We start from the raw sequence: 15,985 nt of genomic DNA, 5'->3' as shown, positions 1-15,985 counted from the left end.
GCTTTGCTGTAAGGGGAAAAAAACGGTATCTTTCACGTTTAAGTGTGATATTTTGTGAACCTATGTTGAAAGCTTAAATAATGGCTGAGAGGTGCTGCAGGGTGGGAAGGAAAGGTTTATTTAAAGGTTGGGAGAGGGTTATGTCTTCTATGTTTCATACTGCAGGAAAGAAGGATGTTGGACTGGAATGCCAGGGACCCACCAGTAGGGTTGCCACCTTTTCTGCAAAAAAAAGGGCAAATTCTGAAATGTTAAGCAAAGTCACTTCCTGTTCATGATCAAGACCTGTAGTCCACCGAGAAACCCTCAGTCTAAACAAACCCTTCCCCCACCTGTTGTCCTTTTAGATTATTATATACATTAGATTATAGAGAGGATTCTCAGTGGATGGCTGATTTGCTCATACAAACAGGAAGTAGAATGTGACTTTACTTTCAATTTAAGATTTTGGTAGTTTAGTGCAAGAAATAACAAGAACCCTAAATATTTTCTAATTAAAACAATAGGCAAAAATATATATTCAACACAATCCCTATTCATTGAAGCAATGTTGGGGGGTTAGAGGCAGAATATACCCATCAGGCAATCCAAAGCCAAGAACCCCCACTCCAACATGCCTCTGTGTTCAGGCTCCAGCAAGCATAACTGTAGGTGTTGGATATATGACATCACGGCTCACTAAAAGACATTCCTGGGCTGCATTGATCTAAATTGGTCAAATCAGTGAGTGGAAGTGTAATTCGCAGATCTGGAAGAAAGGATAAGCTAAAGCTGGGTGTACATATGGTGGGCAATATGGGGTCGATCCAATCATGGGCCCAATGCTCTGATCACAACGATGAAAAAACTGGCAGTAGGATTGAGGACCACATTGGTTGGTTGATGCGGTCCTCCATCTGACAGCCGACTGGATTTTAAGGCCCAGCCTATAATCTGGCTGACTTTTGGCTAGATATCGATCGTGGAAGGCAGTTGGAGGGCTCCATATACTGGGCAATAAGCTGCCAATTTAATCTGTCGGCAGTTTATATCTGGGGGCCATAAAATTTCCGTTTCATTATAACATGCAACCTCATTGACATTAGTTCCAAAGGTAAAACAGGTGTATTTATGTCTTGTCAGAGTTGCCCCAAGTCAGTGGCTCCCAAACTGATCCCCAGTGGCAGTTGGGGCACTGACTGAAGGCCATTTAGGTGGAGATCTGGGGAGGATGGCTATTTGCTGACATAGATACTCATGGAAGCCCGGCTTGAAGGCCATTGGCATGTCTTGGAGAAATAATTTCCACTAACCACTTCTATTTCACAGATGCCCATATGCAATTGCCTAACTTTGCAAAGTGAACATTAAGAAAATAAATATGTTCAAAACGCCTTCGTCTTTTATGGTCAGTAAACTCATGGGAAAAGAAAAAATGTTCCTATACTCATCATAAATCTGCAGGAAATGTGGGATTTCTAATCCAAGTTGGCTAAAACTATAATAATACTGCCATTTTTATTCATCTTTAGAATGGAGCAATAACCCATAAAGGGCCAGGAAAGGTAGAGTTATCGGGGATCACCATTTTGTTAGGCAACCCTAACTCTTAAGCTAAGCCTTCAGTAACAAATACATTATGTTACCCTACCTACCCAGGCATCTTCATGTTGCTAGTTTGGCAGGCTTAATATATATGAAAGTTGCTACAAAAAAACCCTCCAAGAATTATTGGGTCTGCCTAGGCATTCTTTATGAAGACCCCACTAGTGAGTATTTCTCATTGTAATCTCTATCTAGCCTGTGTATGTATCAGGGCCTCAAATTCTGAGCATATCAAGTGTGATATTACATATCAGCAATGGATTTATCTAGTACCATGTCTATTTAGCTGTTATCAATGATGACCAAATGTGGCCCCAATTTACTGTACTATATAGAGTTTTTCATACTTTTTCATATTTTATTGGCCAACCCAACCAAGGTCCTGGAGGCCCATTGAAAGCACTAACCTACAGTTTGGGAATCACTAATCTAGAGTGTTCTGAACCTGTTCTTGACTGGGGGCAGCTGGGAAATTGACAAAATGTCTAGCCCCATGTCAGATTTCAAAATTGAATATAAAAAAATCTGTTTGCTCTTTTGAGAAATGGATTTCAGTGCAGAATTCTGCTGGAGCAGCACTATTAACTGATGCGTTTTGAAAAAAAAAAAACATGTTTTCCGATGAAAGGATCCCTTTAAAGGGGTGGTTCACCTTTAAGTTAGCTTTTAGTATGTTATAGAATAGCTAATTCAAGACAATCTTTCAACTGGCCTTAATTTTTTCTTTTTTTATAGATATTTAGTTATTTTTCTTCTTCTGACTCTTTCAAGCTTTCCAATTGGGATCACCAACCCCATCTAAAAATCAAAATGCTCTGTAAGGCTACAAATGTATAGTTGTTTCTACTTTTATTTCTCATCTTTCTATTCAGACCTATCCTATTCCTAGTTCAGTTTCTTATTTATATTAATGCATGGTTGCTAGGGTAATTTGGACCCTAACAACCTCATTAAGGAAGGAGCACACTGGAGAGCTACTGAATAAAAAAGCGAAATAACTCAAAAACCACAAACAATAAAAAATTAAACCAACTGCAAATTGTCTCAGAATATCTCAGAATAAATTTTAATTTTAAAGTCAACAGGCCCCTTAAACAGCCCTGTTGTCCTTCTGACAGAAATGAGTAAATATCTGTGTTAAACTGGTATTAAGAATACAATATACAGTGAGGAACCTTCTGAACTCGCAGATCCAATTCACTTTAACTGTGGTATAAGTTGGGAGGCTGCCCACATTCCTCTATAAAGTAACCACAGATGGAGGGAGTCGGACCGGACAATTATTCAGCCAAAATTCTTTTTTTAAGACGTGTGCTAGTTTCTAATCCTTTAATGTAAACTATAAATTTCAGAAGTAAGATAAACAGCTAAAATCTCATCATGACAATATGCACAAAGTTGTTACTGTTCCTGATGATGTACAGTACTGTATTGGGAGTGCAGAGTTACATTCACTGAGCTGACAATGGGTTAAGTCCCAAACAGTCATGGTTGTTCTTAGAAAAGCTGACCAACTTTACATAGCAGAGGGAGGGGGTATGCTTATTGCCCATTCCTTTATTTCATACTTTTTCACATGGTTTGGGGGACGTCTGTGGGATGCAGTCTTTAAGTCTTGCCAGATATTCTCTATTACATTCAGGTCTGGGCTTTGAGCCTCATAATGAAATTCAGTCTCTGCTCGCTGGGCTGCTCCATTGTTGCTTCTTCTTTGTGCTTAAAGAAACACACACACACACAGCCACCCTCAAAAGGCTCAAAAAGCTGCATTTTATTTGCTTGAGAAGGAATGGGCATGCATAAGTGGTGGTACACAGCAGCTAGCACTCTTTTATATGACTAAGTTTGCCATAGACTTTTATAGGTCAGATTTTCACTTTCAAGGCAGTGACACAGTGGTTTCAGGGGATTATCATAGATAATCCAAATATTGGAGAAAATAAATATGCCTAAAAGGGGTGGGGACATTCAACAGATTCTTTCACAAAGGGAAGCTTATTGGATTAAAAAGATGGATACAATGCTTCCTAGGGGAATGAATGCTCATTGGAGCCTTATTCCCTTCTTATAATTATAATTATAAATTATGTCTGTTGTTTTTTTACAGATATTGAAGATTTATCTTTCTAGAATAATAGGTTGCTACGTAATGTGCCCTATAGAAACCAGCCAATGGTAAGAGTTCATCATAAATATGTTTTACGTTGTACCAAGGTTTTTTTTTAGCAGGTAGGCTTTTAGCATTTCCTGTTAGTGATTTACACAGAGATACAATGTTGTTTTTACCATTTTTGCTACCTTTTGTAATGTTTGATACTTTTGTAACCTTTTGTAATCTTTTAAATTGTTTCTTATCTAGTGAGATTTACAAGAAGCCTTTTTTCTACACTATGATAACTGGACTATACACATCTACTAATCACTTTGGACTTTTTATTAAGAGAACTTTTAAAGGAATTTGGTGAACTCCATCACAAGTACCTAGGAATTAATGGGTTAATTAATTTAATTGGTGGGCGGCGCTACTGTGTGGTATTATAAAGTTGTTGCTTTAACACTGTTTGTCACACTTCAGAAAGGGCCTTGGTGCCCGAAACATGTTGTGTGGATACTTAATAAATCCTAAATGCAGTTATTCTGCCTACAGCGTGTGATTCCCATACTTTGACGAAATCACAGAATAATTGTCGTGGTGGTTTAAAGGAGAAGGAAAGTCGTTTAGCACTCAGGGGTGCCAAATGTTAGGCACCCCAAGTGAATGTATTGACTTAGCTGAAACCCCGGGCCTGTGCGCCTATCAGCAGAAAACTGCACCGGCCCGGGGTTTTTCCAGCGACCACCACGGAGAGCTTCTCTTCCGGCTTCTTCTTTCTTCAAATTTCCCAGGGCAGATGCATGCGCAGTTGAACGAAATAGCCAACTTTTTAAAAGCAAAAAGGTTGCTGGTTCCAGTGTGTCTATTTGCATAAGGTACTGCTGTAGATTCCAAGGAGTCTGTGTAGCACTCCCACACACTTGAGAAAGGGCTTGTACCCCAAACATGTAGTGTTTACACTGCTAATAAAAAGAACACTTGCAGTTTGAAAATACTGCCTGGAAGCTGTTCATTCCTTTTACCATTGATTTAGCCAACTTTTTAGTTAGAGTTCGACTTTTCCCTCTAATGCGCATGCACAGCCGCGCTAAGAAAACGGAAAACGATCCGTGGTGCTCACTGGTATAACTCCGTGCCGGTGCAGTTTTCTGCTTATAGGAGCACCAGCCCGGGGTTTCAGGTACGTAAATACATTCACTTGGGGGTACCTAACATTTGGAACCCCCGAGTGCTAAACAACTTTTCTTCTCCTTTAAGTGATTTCTATAACTTGATTTGCAACCATGGGGGGATTGTTTGGATGTTTCGATGGCAAGGAAAAACAAAAAGGGTTAATTGTCCTTTGAGAAACACAGCGGTTTACCCTGCAGGAATGATTATTGCCCAAGAAAGTGTCAGTGGCCTGTCCATTCTACTGTTTATGTATATTTATGTATTTGATATTTATATTACGCTCCAAACGTAGAAGATTGATGTAAAATCCAGTATTTACTGAAGTGAATTATGAAAGATCAAGCTTGCAGTTCCACTGACCATTGGAGTTCACCTTTAAGTTCAATTTTAGTATGTTATAAAATGTCTAATTCTAAGCAACTTTTCAATTGGTCTTCAGTATTTAATTTTTACTGCTTTTTTTTAATTACTTGCCGCCTTCTTCTGGTTCTTTCCAGCTTTTAAATGGGGGTCACTGACCCCATTGAAAAACAAATGCTCACTAAGGCTATAATTTTTTTTTATTACTTATCGTTCTATTCAGGCCTCTCCTATTCATATTCCAGTCTCTTATTCAAATCAGTGTATGGTTGCTAGAGTAATTTGGACCCTAGCAACAAGATTACTGAAACTGCAAACAGGAGAGCTACTGATTAAAAAGCTATATAACTCAAAAACCACAAATAATAAAAAAGTAAAACCAATTGCAAATTGTCTCAGAGTATCACTCATCATACTAAAATTTAACTCAAAGGTGAAAAAACCCTTTAAGGTCATGCCAACTATGGTGAAAAGTTCACATTGCTTGGCACCATGTTTTACCCCAAAATTTTTCCCAGAATTCTCGTGCAGCTGCAGAGATGGAGACATCCTGGGTAAATTCAAACAAGTATCTTATTGACAGCAGGGTTTTTTACATACAGTCCCTTTTTCATTTGCCCATTATATAGTGAATAAAGTGCCCCTCTTATAAAATATAATGACACTATAACTTACCAAGGAGTTGCATGACTATATAAAAGCACGAGGTGACTTCTTATATGCTCATATTTTGCAACAGGGGGTACTTATTTATTACAATACACACTAGTGATGTGTGGGCCGGTACAATACCTGCGGGACCCGCTGGTCGGTTGAGTTCGGGCCGACCTTGCACCCCCATTTGCGGGTCAAGCTTTTTTTCCTGCTCTCCTTGCCCGCCACCTTACACTGCAGGCTTCCGTCTTCCGCTTTTATAGCCGCGCCTGCTCGCCCTGTCCCTTTTGTGACATCATCGCGGGGTGGGTCTGTGTGGGTCTATTTAAGGAACCCAGAAGTCGGGCTCGGCCCGACTCAGATGGAGGGAGGGTGGGTTTGGGTCGGGTGCGGGGCGGGTGCCGGGCGGGTTTTACCCGACCCGCACATCACTAATATGCACGTCAGTGAGTCATGTGACATACATGACATCACTAAGCTCTGATTATAACCAATGACATCACTAAGCACCGTTTATAAGAATATCATTTACAGGATATTCATGGCTCTTGTGTATTATATGAAAATAAATAAAGATCCTTCTTTTTATATACATTCTTTAGTTTTTTTTCTTTTCCAAAACTTCTCAAACTCAACCCCTACTTCCTGGTCCATACAGAGAGCTCACTCACAGCAGCTCTGCCCTTCCATAAATAATCACAAGTTATTTCTAGCACCTGGATGCAAGTAACAGGTATATGATCTATTATCTGGAATGCTTGGAACCTTGGGTTTCCAGGTACCCAACACATGCTCTGGGCTGCTGTCACATACCTGAGCTTAGTGACCCACTCACAATATATTGTATATATATATATATATATATATATATATATATATATATATATATATATATATATATATATATATATATATATATATATATATATATATAGAATATAAATCTTGCAGGCTGAATTATTTTGATTTACAGTATATAGCAGCTCAGCAACCAGCACAATTAGCATCAGAATTTAATAACCAGCCCTTTAACATCAGCGTCTATGACATGAGAACCTTATTTTCTGCCTGATGATTTGCAATGACCCCTAAGCTTAGCTTCTCAAGAGCTGCTCAGAGCCCACTGAGCATAAACAAAATCCAAGATGGGGAGCGTCTGTGCACAGTTTTGATGGTTTGGATCATTACTGCTATAGGGCTACTGAGCCTTTAGGCTGGTGCAGTATATAAACTATAGCATTTTTATTCATATTTGCTTTTTACTGATGAAATTTGCAGAAAGCTCTCAGTACCTGTACAGAACAACTGACCCTACTGTCTGTCATTGTAATGGAAGGGAAAATTAGCATTAGGAAGGCATATCACATCTACATTTACACTCTGACACCCTAGACAAATGTAAAATAACACAAATGCATGCTTTGCCCACACATTCATAGTGATCATGTTAATACAATACAACAAACAGCAGTAAATTACATAATGATTAGACGAACCAGCGCCACCTCAAACTCAACCAAACAAAAACTTATCATCTTTCCACCTAAGCCTGGTCCTACTCCCCTCTTTACAATCTCTATTGATGGCATGCTCATTAATCCTGTCAACTCAGCTCGCTGTCGGGGGGTAATCTTTGACTCCTCTTTCTCCTTCTCTGATCATATTTTTCTTACACAATATTGCCAAAATCCGTCCCTTCCTTTCACCTGCTACAGCCAAGACGCTTATGCATGCTCTCATCCTATCCCAACTAGATTACTGTAACCTTCTACTTACTGGCCTCCCTAACTCCCATCTGTATTAAACACTGCTGCCAGAATTATCCTCCTCTCATCCAAAAGGGTACAGGCCCGACCCTAGTTGAAGTCATTATCCTCCTCCTCATAACCTTCAAAGCCCTTCATTCCTCTGCACCTAACTACATCTCATCTCTTGTTTCTCTATATGTTCCTGCCCGAAACCTCCGCTCCTCTCAGAGCAACTGCTTGGTTGTACCCCCCACTACTACTGCTGTTTCCCGTATCAAACCCTTCTCTCTTGCGACTCCTTATATTTGAAATTACATTACTATATTTCTCCGAAGACAATCCTCCTTCAATGTTTTTAAAACGAAAATCAAAGACTACCTCTGGGAGCACCTGGATAACACCTGCAGCACCTTAATACCCCTCTGAATTGTGTCTGTAAGTTACCCTCCCATTTAGACTGTAAGCCCTACGGGGTAGGGTCCTCCAGCCTTTTGTCTCCTTGACACTGAGCACTTAAACTGTATTGTAATTATATTTTATATTTATGTGAATTGTATTTCTAATAATGCACTTATTGTTACTTTTTATTTCAATGACCCCTTGTTTGTTACTACTAATTTATTGTTTTGCTGTACAGTGATTTGCCCTCAAGGGGCGCTATACAAATAAAAATATACATACATACATACCTGGGTTGTTCTGGCTCTTTCAGGACAATAAACCCCAGATCTGAAATCTGTTTTTTTAAAGGGGCCTGTTGCAACACCCCATAATTCCAGTCAGGGCTGCTCCTGCCATGAGGCAAGGTGAGAACCTTTATTCGGGCAGCAATGGAGTGGCCAGTTACCGGGAGGGGGAAAAGCCACCTCTGGTAAGACTTCTTCCCAAATTTGCCCAAAGTTGCCTCATGAGGAAGCTTCGGGCGACTTCGGAAATCCAAAGCGATTCATATTCCCGTAGGCGATTTGTATTCTTGCCGGTGGGAAGGTATTTCATGGAGATTCGTCGCCGATGTAGAGAAGATTTGTCACTGGGCGACTAATCTCCTTGTTTGCCCTAAGAGCTGAATTTCTGTTTTTTTTTTAACATGGAAATTCGTCTCTGCTAGTGCAGCGAGCGCAATAGTGCTTACTGCACTAGTGATGCGCCCCCTGGACCCGCTCTGAAGCTAAAAATCAATAACATGGAGCAGGAGGGGGGCGGCGGCAGCAGCAGCAGCCCCTGAAATGCTGCTGATTCCAGTGTAATTGCAACTACAAGTTGGAGATGTGTTAGACGCAGTTGTGCCTGGGATTGTGTCATTTTCTATGGCAGGGCAAACTGGCAGGACTGGAACTAGAGCTAGGCAGAAGAGGCCCGTGTCTAGGGCGTAACGTAATAGGAGTGCTAGGCATGTACCTCTTCTTTCACTTACCCCGGTCCACAGGCCCGGATTTGTGGAAAGGCCACCAATGCCCAGGCCTAGGGTGGCAGGATTTTAGGGGGGCGGCATGCTGCTCAACAACACCCACATTGGTTCAAAAACACTGGGGATGTGCAGGAAATAAAATACTTTTTAAAATTTCCTGTGCGCCAATCCCCATTGCTCCCGTCCAGATGATGACAATTTGTGCAAATAAAGGGGAGGCGACTGGGCTGACAAACATCAGCGGTCCTAGGGGTGTCCGCTATGTAAATCCGGCCCTGCCGTTCCAGACCCTTTCCCCCCACTGCTACTCCTCATCTATGTGCACTGCCACTTGTCACCTGTGCACACTCCCCTATGTGTCATCACAGCACATGCACAAATCCTTCATGCCCACACCTTCATGCACACACCTTCATGCACACACACACACACATGTGCGCACACACACACACACACACACACACACACACACACATGCACACATGCACACACACACACACACACACACGCACGGGGAAAGGGAGGCACCCTAGGGCACCGTCTGGCTTGGCCTGGCTCTACAAACTGGTGCTGAGTGCAACTTTAGGGAGTCTTTGGACACAAGTACATTTTATGAATGGCATTGATGCGTGCAACTGTGTCTATTTTGTGTGCCCACAGCTGCAGTTGTGGTTGTAAATGAGCCCTATCATCTCTTCTCTCCCTTCCTGTGTCACCTGGTCTGTGTCCACCATTTATTCTTCAAGACAGAGGTAAGGATGTAGTGGAATTATGAGGGACACAGACTCAGACAGGTAACATTTCTGTTAAGGAGACAATACCCCTGGACATTGCAGGCTTCTATAAAAAATATGACATAAAGAGCCCATATCATATGTAAAGCACTGTTTATATAAAGAAAGCCTTTTTTTATGAAAAAAACATATTTTTCTAATAGTATGGACCATCGGATAATCCCATAATGTCACTGAGCCAATTTATATTATTTGTCCCTCTGGCTTGTATTGGACAGACTGGACTGGCAATTTGTGTACGATGCCAGAGGTTCTGGTGTAAGATGCCATAGACAGTCACTATTTATTGGGCCTGTATGGGACTGTTTGTGCCTCTGTGTCCTTGAAATGCCAGGGACTGTGTTGAATAGCACTACTGTATGAGGCACACATGTATGCCAGGTGACATCAGCCAATGAATAGACAAAGCTCTGTCTCACACACACTTCCTGTTATAGTTAGAGCTGCAGTATTTCCTGTCAGGTGATCTCTGAGGGAAAACACAGACCATCACAAAATGGTGGCTCAAGGGAAAATACGTAAAAGTACAATATTTACTGATATATATATATACACACACACACACACACATACCTTTCTCCCTGCACTCAGTCTTATTTTGTTCTAAATCGCTAGCAGCTCAACTGCAGCTCTTTTAGCTACTTACTAGTCTAGTACATACCTCCCAACATTTTGGAAATAGAAAGAGGGACAAAAAGATTTGCGGAGTGGAGCACTGCAAATTTAGGACCACTGCCATTTTTGTGACAACACTCCCTAATTACAATGTTTATTTTACAAAATTTGGCAGGTTATGAAAGTTTGCGGGTGCGGGTGCTGGTTGAGCTCTTCTCCTGCTCTCCCTGCCTGCCACCTTCAAATGCCGGCTTCCAGCTTTATAGCCGCCTGCCTGCTCACTCCGCCCCTTTTTTTACATCATCGGCGGGGCGGCTTGGGTCTATAAAAGGAAACCGGAAGTTGGATGCGGATGGGCTGACAGAGGGCGGGTTAGGGTTGGGTGCGGCTCGGGAAAAACCCAACCCGCACATCACTACCTGCCATGTATTCTGGGCTCTCAGCAAAAATGCCAATTACCGGTAAGTTTTTAAAACTTTGTAACTTTTGCTCGCGGTTCAGTGCAGGGGATCAGAGTGAAAGTCGGGATATTTCAGTAACCACCCGGGACTGCGTGTTGAGCTATCAAAATTGGGACTGTCCCACAAAAAACGGGACAGTTGCGAGGTTTGCATTATGCTCCTCCCCTTTTCTTTTCTGAGCTCTCCTCTCTTAAGCTGGCCATAGATGTTGAGATTTTTAAAAGATCCGATCCTCATCGTAAGACCACGGTTATCTCAGAACGATCGTACGATTGTACGAATTGTCCATCAACTAAAAAGACCAATTTGCCAGGAAAACAAAGGGGAGCTGCCTGCTTGGCCCTGCAAACATAGAGAGATTGCACTGGGACCGACAAAGATTTTTTAACCTGGCCGATTAATTTCCTGACAGATGTCGGCCGAAAAATGGTAAATGTTCGATCGTTCGAACCCCAATAATTTAGGATTGGTCAGACTTTACTAAAATCGGTCGTTCGGCAAGAGAAATCTTTGCGTCTATGGGGACCTTAAGTCTGTGATGACAGTTGTAGAGGTTCAACTGTGCATGCCCGATTGATTTTCAAGCATGGGCAGGAGTCACCTTTTTGACTGTCTTCAGAGTCAAAGAGAGGAGAGCTCAGGAAAGAGAAGGGGAGGAGCATCATGCTAGACCAGGAAGTAGCTGAAAGAACTGCAGTTGAGCTGCTTGTGATTTAGAAACAAAATAAGACTGAATCTAGGGATAAAGGTATGTTATTCTGGGGGCTGTTTAGAGTCTTTTTAGGGGATTTAAAAAAAAAAAAAAGGCATACTTATCCTTTAAGTGAAGGATATTATTTAAAGGCCAACTCAACATGTAATTAATTTGCATGTGATACTGCATTAAAGTGATACTGACAGAACTCCATTCAATGACAGGAATCTTGTCAGTATTAAAAACTATAGGTGGTTTGTGATTCTCTTCTGTAAAATGATATTAGCAGTTCTTCTACTGCCAACACTGACATATAACCCGAGCCCCCATCTCACCCTAGAGAACAGAAATTGCTTATTTACCAGAAGCAGGGAGCACCTGTTCATGCTTATCTGATCAATGATTTAACTCCTGAGTAAGATTCTATCCTGCTTCTGGGAGAAGCAGAATAGAATCTTTACCATCTAACCGGCTGTACCTGCACCAAACTGCAGGGGTTTATAATATTAACACTATAAGGGTAGGGGCAAATGCTAAGATTTGGGGAGATTTAGTCTCCTAGCAACAAATCACCTTCTTCGGGCAACTAATCTCCCCGAAAAGCCTTCCCGTCGGCTAGAATCTAAATCGTTGTTGGTATGGCACTCGGATTACTTCGTTTTCCAAAGTCGCCCGAAGTTTCCTTGTGAGGCAACTTCGGAAAACGAAGCTCTCCGAGTGCCATCCCGCCAGCAATTTAGATTCTAGCGGGAAGGCTTTTCGGGGAGAAGAAGAGGCAATTTGTTACCGGGGACTAAATCTCCTTGAATCTTCGTGTGTGTCTCTGCCCTAAGTACTGCTAATATAATGCAATCTTACAAATAAAAAAGTTCATGTAAATTGCAGAAGAGCTCATATGGGTACTCTGAGCAATTATACATTATTGCATATTCACGCTTATTGTCTGCGTGAAGCAGCTGCCAGAAGTAGCAAAACACACAAGGCTTTTGTCGCCATCTAGTGAAAATCACCAGAATTACAGGTCTATCAAATTCAGTGTTTTCTTATAAACATCACACAGTGGGATAACTGTGAGATACTGTGTCCCACACCAATTTCGGGTCACCTGAAACAATAGAAAACACTTGAACTCTCTCTAGTTATTTTTTGGATTATGGACACAATGTTGGAGGAACTGGACACATAGTGAATAGTGGAAATTTGGGCAGCATGTGGGAAGGATATTTCATACCTCCCTTGTGAACTTCATTGCAGTGTCGGACTGACCCACAGGGATACCAGGAAAAATCCCGGTGGAATAATTGATTACAGTATAAAGAAAACAGACTAGGAGAATAGATGTTGAGTGAAGAGATGAAGAATAAAAAAAGATGAGTGGGCCCCTGGTGTCCCAGTCCGACACTGCTTCATTGGGTTCTAGTGAGTCCCTATATAGATTATGTGATTATTAAAGGGGCAGTATAAGCCTAAAAACACCTGTGCTAAAAATGGACACAATAAATAAAACGTGTTGAAATAACATTTTGCCATTATTTTTAATTTCCATGATTTCCTATTTTTTTGCAATTATAAAATGATGGGCTATTTTCACTGACCTTGCCCTCCCCCCACTTTACAAAAAAGGCAATTTGTTCAGAGCATGCGATCTACCTTAAATCTCTCCTTTCTCTAAACAACAGCCTTTAGGGCAGAGACACACGTGAAGATTCAGGGAGATTTAGTCGCCCGGAGACAGATCGCCTCTTCTTTGGGCGAATAATCACCTGTAACTACCTTCCCGCTGGCCAGAATCGAAATCACCGGTGGGATGGCACTCGGATTGATTTGTTTTCCATAGTCGCCCGAAGTTTCCTTGTGAGGCAACTTTGGGCGATTTCGGAAAACAAATCGATCCGAGTGCCATCCCGCTGGTGATTTTGATTCTAGCCAGCGGGGAGCCAGTTTGGGGAAATCAGTCGCCCAAAGAAGAGGCAATTTGTCGCTGGGCGATTAATCTCCCCCAGTAGTTTTGTGTGCCCCTGCCCTTGAGTCCGAGGTGTAACTATGGAAGAAGAAGACCTTATGGTCACAGGCTGTGGGCTTCATCTAAAGTTGTATAAAATACCCCCTCCCCAGTCACTCTCCTACCTGACAGCTGGCAGGGAGTAGGGGATGTCTGCAGGTGGTGGGTAACAGGCGGGGGCAGGACAGGGGTGCCTTTTGGCACCAAGCCCCTCTGAAGATTTTTTTGAAGGTGGTAGCACCATGTATTTCCGCTACTGCTTTAAACAGCTCATTATCAGGGGCTTCTCTGTAGACTATTAGTCGTTTTATCAGCTCCTTTAAAGTTCTTCGGGATGAGTAAGAGATAGAAAGTGGCAGAGTGACACTGGCTTCATATTCTTGTTTAGTGGCAGCAAGAAGAGAAACCATAGTTATTTCTTAATTAAAACAAAAAAAAGTATGTTCAGCCCAAGCCCCATTGATTCAGCTAATTTTGAAAAGGGGTGTATACTGTCCCTTTAACAAAAATACCAAAAAGCCCCAACTGAATTAGGGCTTCCTGTTTCTAAGGCCATATGCCGCCTCTTCCTCTGCTAGGGGGCTCAAATGAGCTCTTGGCTCAGAGGTCACTCCTTCATAATAGGGCACCTTTCATTCAATAGTATTAGGAGCAGTTACAGACCCTCTGAAATGTTATGACACCCACTGTGCCATTAGCCTAAGATCACACCCTGAGTCAGCTTCCATACCATTTCTTTGGGAGGTTTGTTCATTTATTCATGATATTCATGACTTCAACAGAAAGGGCTACAACTCTTCTCTCTACCTACACCTAGTCTGGGCCCTCGTCCCCCACATCCCGGCCACCCCTGTGAGACATTGTGCATGTGCTTGTCCACTCGAGAGGGCTGGCTTGCCTAAGGTGTCCGGTCTGCTTGGCTCGGATAAGGAAACTAAAGGGAAACTATACCCAGGCCCTGGGCCAGCAGGATTTTAGAGGGAGGCCGTCTGCCCAATCACACCCACATTGGTTCAGAAACACTGGGATGCGCAGGAGATGCAATAGTTTTTAAAAATTCCTGTTTGCCAAACCCCATTACTCTGGCCCGATGAAAACTTGATTGAACAAAAAGGAGTGAACAGCGGGCCTAGGGGCACCTGCTATATAATATCGGATGGAGGCGCACGCGTCAAAATCTAATTGGACTGAAAGAAAAGTCACAGGTAAGAACACGGTCTGACTGCCGGATGAAGACGCTGCTTACTGCTTCCACATCTGACAGTTGTGTTGGATGTTAATGTAGTTCTTACCTGTGACGTTTCATGCAGTCCAATTAGATTTTTGGTGCCTACGTTTCTATCCGATTTGTTGCACACGTTTTGTCGCCGGGTGTTGATCTGACGGAAAAGGCTTGTGTAGTTCAAGCCCTAGAGTTGTAGTATTTCTGGTCAGGTGATTTCTGAGGCAGCACAGAGATGTAAAAGTGTCTTCCACCAGCGCTTCGGCAATTTCCGTCCATTTCAGCATATGCGCAGTTGTTGCAAAGCGCTAAATTGCTCCAACTGCAAATGCTGCCGTGAACTCCAATGCTGTGAGTCTGTACCGAGGGGTAAGTAAAAGTTATATATTGAAATGGCTTGTCAGTGCCTGCCTTATACAGTAATACCTCCGAGTATCTTTATATATACTTATATATAATTAGGGTTGCTACTACTGACCATCGGAAATAAAAAAAAATGCTCCGTAAGGCTACAAATGTCCTCTCCTATACATATTGCAGTTTCTTACTCAAATCAATGCATGGTTGCTAGGGTAATTTTTCCCTAGAGACTAGATTGCAGAAATTACAAACTGGAGAGCTGCTGAATAAAAAGCTAAATAACTCAAAAACCACAAATTAAAAACGAAATTGTCTCAGAATATCACTCTCTACATCATACTAAAGTTAATATACAGATGAACAACCCCTTTAAGTGCCTTAAAGGAGAAACAAACCCTTAATAATAATAAAAAAAAAACAAAAACCTACATAGACCCCCCCTCTTCCCCCCAGCCTACCTGCCCCCGGGCAAGTGCCCATAACTCTTTACTTACACCTCAGTGCAGATTCTGTCCAGTGGAGTTCACGGGCGCCATCTTCAGCCGCTTCCGTAGTTGTAGTTTCAAACTCTTTGAAAATTACCGAAGCGTCTGCCTCGTTCCGAAGTGTCTGAAGATGGCGCCCGTGTACTTCACTGGACAGAATCTGCACGGAGGGGTAAGTAAAACTTAGGCTGGGGGGGGAGGAGGGTCTATGTAGGGTAGGTTTTTTTTATTAAAGGTTTGTTTCTCCTTTAAAGGTGAACAACCTCTTTAAGTGCCTTAAGGCATGAAACGTGTCAGGCATTTGTGGTGTTTATATGGATGTTTATATGG

The sequence above is a fragment of the Xenopus laevis genome, chromosome 6L (assembly GCF_017654675.1).
Source record: "Xenopus laevis strain J_2021 chromosome 6L, Xenopus_laevis_v10.1, whole genome shotgun sequence".
NCBI lineage: Eukaryota > Metazoa > Chordata > Amphibia > Anura > Pipidae > Xenopus > Xenopus laevis.
The sequence above is the reverse complement of the archived record's forward strand: the minus strand, read 5'-3'. Positions refer to the sequence as shown.